Here is a 9,024-nt window from a genome sequence, read left to right as displayed (position 1 = left end):
AGCAACAACAACAACAAAAAAAGGTCAGTCCCTTCTATTTAATATACACACTCTTCAGTTGCACTCTGTGTGTGTGTGTGTGTGTGTCCCCGCACGGATCTGTGTACTGAAAAGAATGTGTTTCAACTTTTACTTTTGCAAGAACCGTCTCTTTCAAAGAGAGTACAACTGGACTGATTTGATAGAGTTAGCCTGAACTGTCTGATGGGAGCCTCTTTAAAGACTATCCAATGATTCACTGATGTGTTGTTCATTCTGTGCTGGGGATTGCTAGACAAACAGAAATCTCACAAGGGAACAAGGAAACAAGGGGAGCAGTTCAGCAAGGCAATTCTTTTTGTTGAAAGAATGCACCAAGACCCACCCATGGCTAGCAAGCTACACAGGGACAGGTGGCAGAAACCACCCTCCCCCAATTGCCTGGAGTCTATCATGATTGGCTTAATTTTTTTTTAAATTATTTTCGAGACAGGGTTTCTCCGTAGCCTTTATTGGTTCATGTCCTGGAACTAGCTCTTGTAGACCAGGCTGGACTCGAACTCACAGAGATCCGCCTGCCTCTGCCTCCCGAGTGCTGAGATTAAAGGCGTGCGCCACCACCGCCCGGCGATTGGCTTAATTTTAAAACAATAATTATGGAGAAAATGGAAGGGGTTGGCTCTTTAAGACAAGTTGCTTAAGTTCAGAGAAGGCAGCAGTCTATGTAAACAAATATTTTATCCGGTTGGGGGTAGTCTACACAGCACTTGGGCGGCAGAGGTAGGAGGATCTGAGTTCTCGTCTAGCCTGGTCTACATAGTAAATTCAGCTCAGCCAAGGCTACCTAGTGAGATTCTGTCTCAAAAACCAAAAATGAAGAAGTGAACAAGAATCTGCATAGAGCTGGAGAGCTGGTTCAGGGATGGGTTAAAAGCACCGCTCTTTCAGAGGACCCAGATTCGATTCTGAGCACCCACGTGACAGCTCATACTTGTTTGCGATTCCTGTTTCAGGCAATCTGATGCCTCTTTTTCGTCTCTATGACACCAGGCATGAGTGTGGTGCACAGACAAAAACACCCATATAAATAAAATAATTGTTTCTCTACTCTGTTTCATAGTGGATAGTTATATGCCTTAAAATTCACTAATTGGAGCATTTAATCTGTTTATCCCACCAAGCCTCTTTTACCTAAGACACTCATTTTTTTTAAATAAGAATCATGATGCAGTTCATTAACTTAACATATGATTGGGAACAATACACACATATGTCTTAATTTTCATTTTACAAGTGCACAGTAATGGGTTTCATAAAACTGCCACACAAAAATGAGATTATAGCAGGACACTCATTTTCACAAGCCCACACTAAGCTGAGTCAGTATGATGCTCCTTCATCTGCTTGGTGGAGATGCTGGTGTAAACAGAACATCTCCAAAGAACTCACTTTGTACAGAACTCAGGAGCTAATAAGAATGTACGTGGAAGAATTATTTGTAATTATGAAAGTAACAATCCTCAAAATTTCAACTTATTATACAGCAGTTATTTGTTCTGCCTACTCATTTAAATAAAATAAGAGAGTTTGTAGGATTCTGACAGCCTCTCCTGTACACCGTCTTTCATTTTACCTGGGCTAGACCACCCTCTGATGACTGGAAGGACTGGAATTGGCATTATGATGCTAAACATTGCTGATCCCAATGGGGCTGGAAGCTTGGGCTTCATGATGACTTGGAAATCTTATTTGTTTGCTTTTAAGCAGTATCTCATCAGGAGACTGGATGCTTTGGAATGAACTATGTAGACCAGATGGGTCTCTAACTCACAGACATCTTCCTCTATCTCCCTAGTGCTGGGATTAAAAGTATGTGGCATAATGTTTGACTTGGAAACTGCTTTTAAAAGCAAATATATCTAGAGATAGTAACTACAAGTTATCCATTTTCAAATTTCTAAATACAGAATGTCATTTCTATTAAATTTTGCTAGGCAAGAAACCAGAGGCTAGGATTATTGGGGAACATAAACACACTATCAGAAGGTTATAGGATGGTCACACTGCTGTTAAAATGATAAAATGACTACAATGGTGGCAAGATGCTCATTTTTATCTGGGAGTTTTCTCTTTTGTTGGAGGCTAGAGTCAAAGATGCCTTACCACAATTCCAGATAAGAGAGAGAGAGAGAGAGAGAGAGAGAGAGAGAGAGAGAGAGAGGTTTGCAAGTCATCCCAGAAATTTGTAGCACTCTTAGACTCTTAGACTCTGGTCTGGTGGATCCTGGTCTTAGGTTTCCCCTTTCAAGGTCCCGATTGCAGCTTCGGTGTCAGTGTAGCCTCCCCTTTCTTGGTAAGGTCTTTCCTGGGCAAGGTGTTTACAATGTGACATAACTGCTTTATGTGCAGGATCATTTAATCCCAGTTAGACCTTCACTAAGTTTTCCTTTAGGCACATTCTCATAGTTGTAATTCAGTCTAAATTTGTAAGATGCCTGTTTCCTTCAGGAAACCATAGTGTTTTTTCTTTGTCTTCTTCAATGTTCCATGGCTTCCTTCTGTATCTGTGGTACCCAGCACAGATCATAGACACTTGAAAGCAGTTGCTGAGAGAAAAAGGAAGCCCTACCCAAGGTAGGGTCTCACTTGATCTAGGTTGACTTTCAACACATTGTATAGCCAGGGGTGTTGGCAACATTGGCAAGTGAAACTGTGCCAGCCTTCGAACTTCTCAGCCTTGCAGAGGATTGACGCTGCCCAGACTTGGTATATCCCATAACCCTATGTGAGCCTAGGGTAAAGCTACAGATAGCAGGTAAGTCCATTACTTTTATTTTGGACATGGGAGCTACCTATTGTGTTCTAATATCTCACTCGGGCTTTATGCTCCCCTCACCAATTTCAGTTATAGGAGTAGATGGGACCCGTTCCTCCCCACTTAAAACTTTGCCACTGCTCTGCATTCTTGCAGGACAATTTTTTCTCTCATTCTTTCTTAGTGATATCTGCTTTCCCAGAACCTTTCCTGGGTCAAGATATCCTTAGCTGCTTCAGGGCCACACTCACTTTAGCCCCCACACACGCTCCTGAGTCACACTTTCTTCTTACTTTAACAGCCTCACAGGTTCCTACCCCAGACTGTACTGTCCCTACACTCCCTTATCCAGTAGATCCCCAAGTATGGGACACTTCTACTCCTGTGATTGCTACTCACCACCAGCCAGTCCTAGTTTACCTTAACAACCCTTCATCCTTCCCTTTCAGACCCCAGTTTCCTATTTCTGAAACCCACCACAGAGGCCTTAAGCCTATTATCACCGTCTCCTACCTCAAGGACTTTTAATTCCTATTGACTCACCCTGTAACACTCCAATTCTTCCTGTGCATAAGCCCTCTGGCGCTTACCATCCAGTTCAAGACCTCTGCCTCATAAGTGAGGCAGTCGTTCCAATTCACCCAGTGGTTAACAACCCTTACAATCTCCTGTCTAATGTCCCTCCTACTACCTCCTACTTTACAGTTCTAGACCTAAAAGATGCCTTCTTTACTGTCCCTTTACACCCTGACTTATACTTCCTCTTTGCCTTCACATGGGAGGACCCTGACTCCCGGTCCTCCAGACAGCTCACATGGACTATTCTCTCTCAAGGTTTTCGAGACAGCCCCTATTTCTTTGGCCAAGCTCTGGCTTCAGATCTCTCAAACTTTGACACGGGGTCCAGCACTCTCCTCAGTATGTGGATGACCAACTTTTCTGCAGTTCTACATTGTCTGTCCCAACAGGCCACCTCTGTGTTCCTTAACTTCCTCAAATCCCTGGGGTATCAAGTTTTACCAAATAAGGCTCAGCTATGCTCTCCTACAGTGGTATATTTGGGTGTTCAACCTAGCCTGGGGTTTAGGACCCTCACCTCTGACAGGGTTCAGGTATTGCGGGATTTACAGCCTCCAACCACAGGGGATCAGATCCTCTCATTTTTGGGTCTGTTGGGGTTCTTTCACCACTGGATCCCTAACTTTTCTATTACATCCAAGCCTCTGTACCAGGCAGCTAAAGAGACACCCAAGGAACCTTCTCACCCACCCGGCCATCGTCCATCGCCACTTCTCTCTACTGTGAGATGCCTTCTAACAGCTCCTGCCCTTGTTCTTCCAGACCCCACAAAGCCTTACCATCTCCATACAGATGAGAGGTCAGAAGTGGCCACAGGAATTCTAACCCAATAGGCTAGGCCTTCGAATTGGGCTGTCACCTTTTTATCCAAACAGCTGGATGTCACCGTCTATTGATGGCAACCATGCTGCTGGCAGCAGCAGCTGAACTCACTTGGGAGGCTCTCAAGATTGCCTTGTCTGGACCAATCACAGTATATTCTACCCATAGCTTCTCAGACCTTCTGAGACACTCCTCTCTCTCCCTCCTTGGGTCTTCATGAATCCAGACTTTTCACTTACTTTTTCTAGAAATCCCCCAAATTACTTTGGCTTCTAGTCCTGCCCTAAACCATGCAACTCTCCTTCCTGTTCCCTTCCCCTCTGGTACCTCCTCTCACTCTCTCTCAGAGGCTGTAGAGGCTTTAACCTCAGCCCGGCCTGGTCTTCTGGACCAGCCACCTACAGATCCCCAACTCACCCTGTTAGTTGATGGAAGTTCCCTTATAGATAAATCAGGAAACCGACAGGCAGCATATGCAGTGGTCACTTCCACTGACATAGTCGAAGCGACGCGCCTGCCAATGGGAACCTCCTCACAAAAGGCTTGACTGGGGCACTCCAGATAGCCAAGGGCCAATGGGCTAATATCTACAATGGCTCTAAATATGCCTTCTTGATAGTCCATTCTCATTCTGCACTCTGGAAGGAAGGGGGCTTTCTTATTACCAAGGTCACTCCCATAGTTAATGGACCTCTTATAGCCAACATTTTGCAGGCCCTCCAGCTCCCTGCAGAAGTAACCATTATTCACTGTTGGGGACATCAGTCCTCCAAGGACCCAGTGGCCTTAGGCAATGCCAAGGCTGACTCAGTGGCCTGGGGGCTGGCCTCCAGCTCCTTGGACTCCACAGAACATATTTTGTTCTTAACTCCCTCCTATCAGCCCTGTTACTAACCAAAAGAGAGGGATGAGCTTATAAAAAGAGGGGGGGCACAAAAACAAAGGATGGATGGTTCTATTTAAATAACCGTCACATCCTTCCTCAAGACCAGGCACTGTCAATCATTTCAGAAATCCACCAGACCTTACACATAGGCCCCAAAGCTTTGTTCCGCTTCTTGGTGCCTCTTTTTGACCCCACTCTTCTCTGAGATTCTAATTTACAGGTTCACTCCTCCTGCCAGATGTGTGCCCAGGCCAATCTACAGGGGGCTCTCCACATACATCAGTCTCTACACCAGCTTCGCGGACACCAACTGGGTAGAGATTAGCAGGTTGATTTCACTTACATGCCTACTCATAAAAAAACTCCGTTATCTCTTAACACTTGTGGACACTTTTACAGGATGGATAGAAGCATTTCCGGTCTCTAGGGAAACAGCAGATGTGGTGGCTCAGGTACTCCCGGACCACATCATTCCTCGGCTTGGTGTCCCACAAACTATCCAGAGAGACAATGGGCCAGCCTTCACTTCCAGGGTCATGGAGCTTGTGTCAGAAGCTCTCAACATCTCCTGGAAATTTCACAGCCCCTACCATCCACAATCCTCAGGAAAGGTGGAGAGGGCCAATGGACTCATTAAACAATACCTAACCAAGCTCTCCATTGAATTCAGGTTATCTTGGCCCTCCCTTCTCCTCATTGCCCTTACTCACCTCAGGGCCACCTCATGTTCCCCTATGAGCTGTTTTATGGCAGGCCCTTTCTCCTTAACCATCACCTCCCAGTCCAAACTCCTCCACTGGCAGGGCACCTACCCTACCTCTCCCTTTTAAGGTCCTTTCTCCCATTCACACACTGACAGTTGGACTGCCCCCACACCAGTGGACCCTAATGCTCCTAAATGTGCCCTGCTCTCTCCAGGGGACAGATATTCCTTAAACAGTTAACTTCTAGGTCTCTCAAACCTCGATGGACAGAACCTCACATGGTAATCCTCACCACCCCCTTGGCTGCCAAGCTCCTGGGACACCCATGTTGGTACCATTTCTTCAAGTTCAAGTGGGCACCTACTCGAGACACTTGGTCTGTCCAGCAGACAGGACCTTCCACCCTTCGGTTTTCCAGGATGCAACAATGAAGGGCCTACCTGCTCCTCATCCTGGCACACTCATCTCTGGTGATACAAACACAATGGGTAAAAACAATATTTTTGTCCTAGACACCTGCCTTTTCCTCTCCTCCCCCCAGTGGTCACGTTCGTGGCTTCCCAGTTCTCCCTTGGGGTCACCCAAGAGTGCAGGAATCCATTAAACCTGGATATTCTTTAATTTGGCTTGTTGTGATTTGACTTGATTGGGATTTTTGCTTCGGCAGAGAGCTCGTGTTAGGAAAATTCCTAATAGTAGCCACACTGGTTGCCACAGAAACTGGACAGTGCATTCCTTTAATCCCAGTGGTGCACGCTTTTAATCCCAGAATTAGAGAGGATTATAAAATGAGAGAAACAGCTCTCAGACATAGTCTCATTCTGTGATTCCTGGAGGCAGGATCACCATTTCAGATTGAGGATGAGTAAGAGCCAGTGGCTGGCTGTTTTGCTTTTTGGATCTTCAGGTTTAACCCCAATTTCTCTGAATCTGCTGTAAACACTTTGAAGATGGATTTTGGTCATTAAACTTGGTCCTTCCTTGTGTGATCATATTGCTAATAACGCCCTTCTCTACCCTACATTCAAAGATAGTTACAGCATGAAAGAAATGAGGGGGAGATGTTTGGAAGGAGAGCTAATATCTTTTCTCTCTAGACTTTCTGTAACTTATCATGGTTTTAACTCTCATTTTTAAATCATTAGTCAAAGTTCTCTTCATTAATCACTGGGCTAATTATGTGAGATGTCCATTATCATCTCCATTTTACAGCTGAAGCACTGGGGGAAAGTATCATCATGCTATCATCAACTAGAGGATTTCATGGGTATTTTAATGCTTCCTTATAAAATTTCCTCTTAATTGTTTCTGATTACAGGATGTTGGTGTCTTAGTCACTGTTCTATTGCTGTGAAGAGACACTATGACCACAGGAACTCTTACAAAAGAAAGCATTTAATTGGGGCATGATCACGATTGCAGAGGTTTAGTCCTTTATCAGCATGGTAGGAAGCAAGGCAGGCAGGCATGGTGCTGGAGAGACAGCAGAGAGTTCTATATCTGGATCTGTAGGCAGTAGAGAGAGAGAGACACTGGGCCTGGCTTCAGCATTTGAAACCCCAAAGCTCACCCCCAGTGACAAAGCCTCCAATAAGGCCACTCCTCCTAATCCCTGTCAAGTAGTGCCACTCCCAAATGACCAAGCATTCAAATCTATGAGCCTATGGGGGCATTCTTATTCAGACCACCACAGTTAGCTTTATAATTATGGGCATTGCTTTTGTTGAACTTAGAGCTAAATAGCACTGTAGGATTTGTTATGTAGATATCTGATTAATGGGCCAATGAAACTATTGCATGAAGAGTCTGGCAATGAGTGAGTGTCAGGAATACATAAGTAGCACTCTTCACAGAAGTACTGGCTTTGTGGGAGCCTAGGCAGTTTGGATGCTCACCTTACAAGACCTGGATAGAGGTGGGCAGTCCTTGGGCTTCCACAGGTCAGGGATCCCTGATTGCTCTTCGAGCAGATGAGGGAGGGGGACTTGATCGGGGGAGGGGGAGGGAAATGGGAAGCGGTTGCGGGGACGAGGCAGAAATCCTTAATAAATAAATAAATTAAAAAAAAAAGAAACTTTGGTTTAGCCAGGTGGTGGTGGCACACACCTTTAATCCCAGCACTCGGAAAGCAGAGGTACTCAGATCCTGCAGTTCGAGGCCAGCCTAGTCTACAAGAGGTAGTTCCAGGTTAGGGAAATAGAAGTAACCTAAGTGTCTTTTAACTGATGCATTCTTAGTGAATAATAAGAACATTGATATACAAACACCTTGGAGTATTATTCAACTGTAAAGAAAAATGAAATAATGAAAGTTGCAGATGAATGGATAGGACTAGAAAATATAATACTGAATAAACATCCTAGTCACTCTTCTTTTGCTGTGAAGAAGCAATGATCTTCTTATAAAAGGCAACTCTTATAAAAGAAAGCATTTAATTGGGGCTTGCTTACAGTTTCAGAGGGTTAGTCCATTATCATCATGGTGGAGAACATGCTGGCTTTCATGCCAAACATGGTGCTAGAGAAGTAGCTGAGAGCTTTATGTCCTGATCCACAGTTAGCAAGAAGAGAGAGAACTTGGGATGGGTTTTTGAAAACTCAAAGCCTACCCCCAATGACATACTTTTTCCAATAAGGTCACACTTCCTAATCCTTCTAATCCCTTAAAAGAGTTCTACTCCCTGGTGACTAAGCATTCAAATATATGAGCCCATGGGGACCATTCTTATTCAAACAACTGCAGCAGGTAACCCAAGCCAAGAATGACAAGTGTTATATGTTCTCTTTTATCTGTGGTTTCTTGCCCCAAATGTTCAGATATGTGATGTGGGATTCCCCTCTGTATCCTGTGAATATGTTTTATTATCATTGGTCAATAAAGAAACTGCTTCAGCCTATGGCAGAACAGAATAAAATCAGGTGGTAAATCTGAACAGAGATATAGAAAGAGAGTAGGAGGAATCAAGGAAATACCATGGCAGCTGATGAAGAGAAGACACTGGAACCTTATCAATAGGTTACAGCCTCATGGTGATACATAGATTATTGGAAATGGGTAAATTTAAGATGTAAGAGTTAGTTAATAAGAAGCCTGAACTAAAAGGCCAAACAGAGCTTTAATTAATACAATTTCTATGTGATTATTCAGGTCTGGGAAGCTGGGAAATGAATGAGCAATCTCTGATTACAGATATGGATATAATACCTGGGGAAGCAAAAGACCATATTGGTGGCATTCGA

The sequence above is a fragment of the Microtus oregoni genome, unplaced genomic scaffold, assembly GCF_018167655.1.
Source record: "Microtus oregoni isolate MIOR12 unplaced genomic scaffold, Mior012 000007F_ref0000211, whole genome shotgun sequence".
NCBI classification, from domain to species: Eukaryota; Metazoa; Chordata; class Mammalia; order Rodentia; family Cricetidae; genus Microtus; species Microtus oregoni.
The sequence above is the reverse complement of the archived record's forward strand: the minus strand, read 5'-3'. Positions refer to the sequence as shown.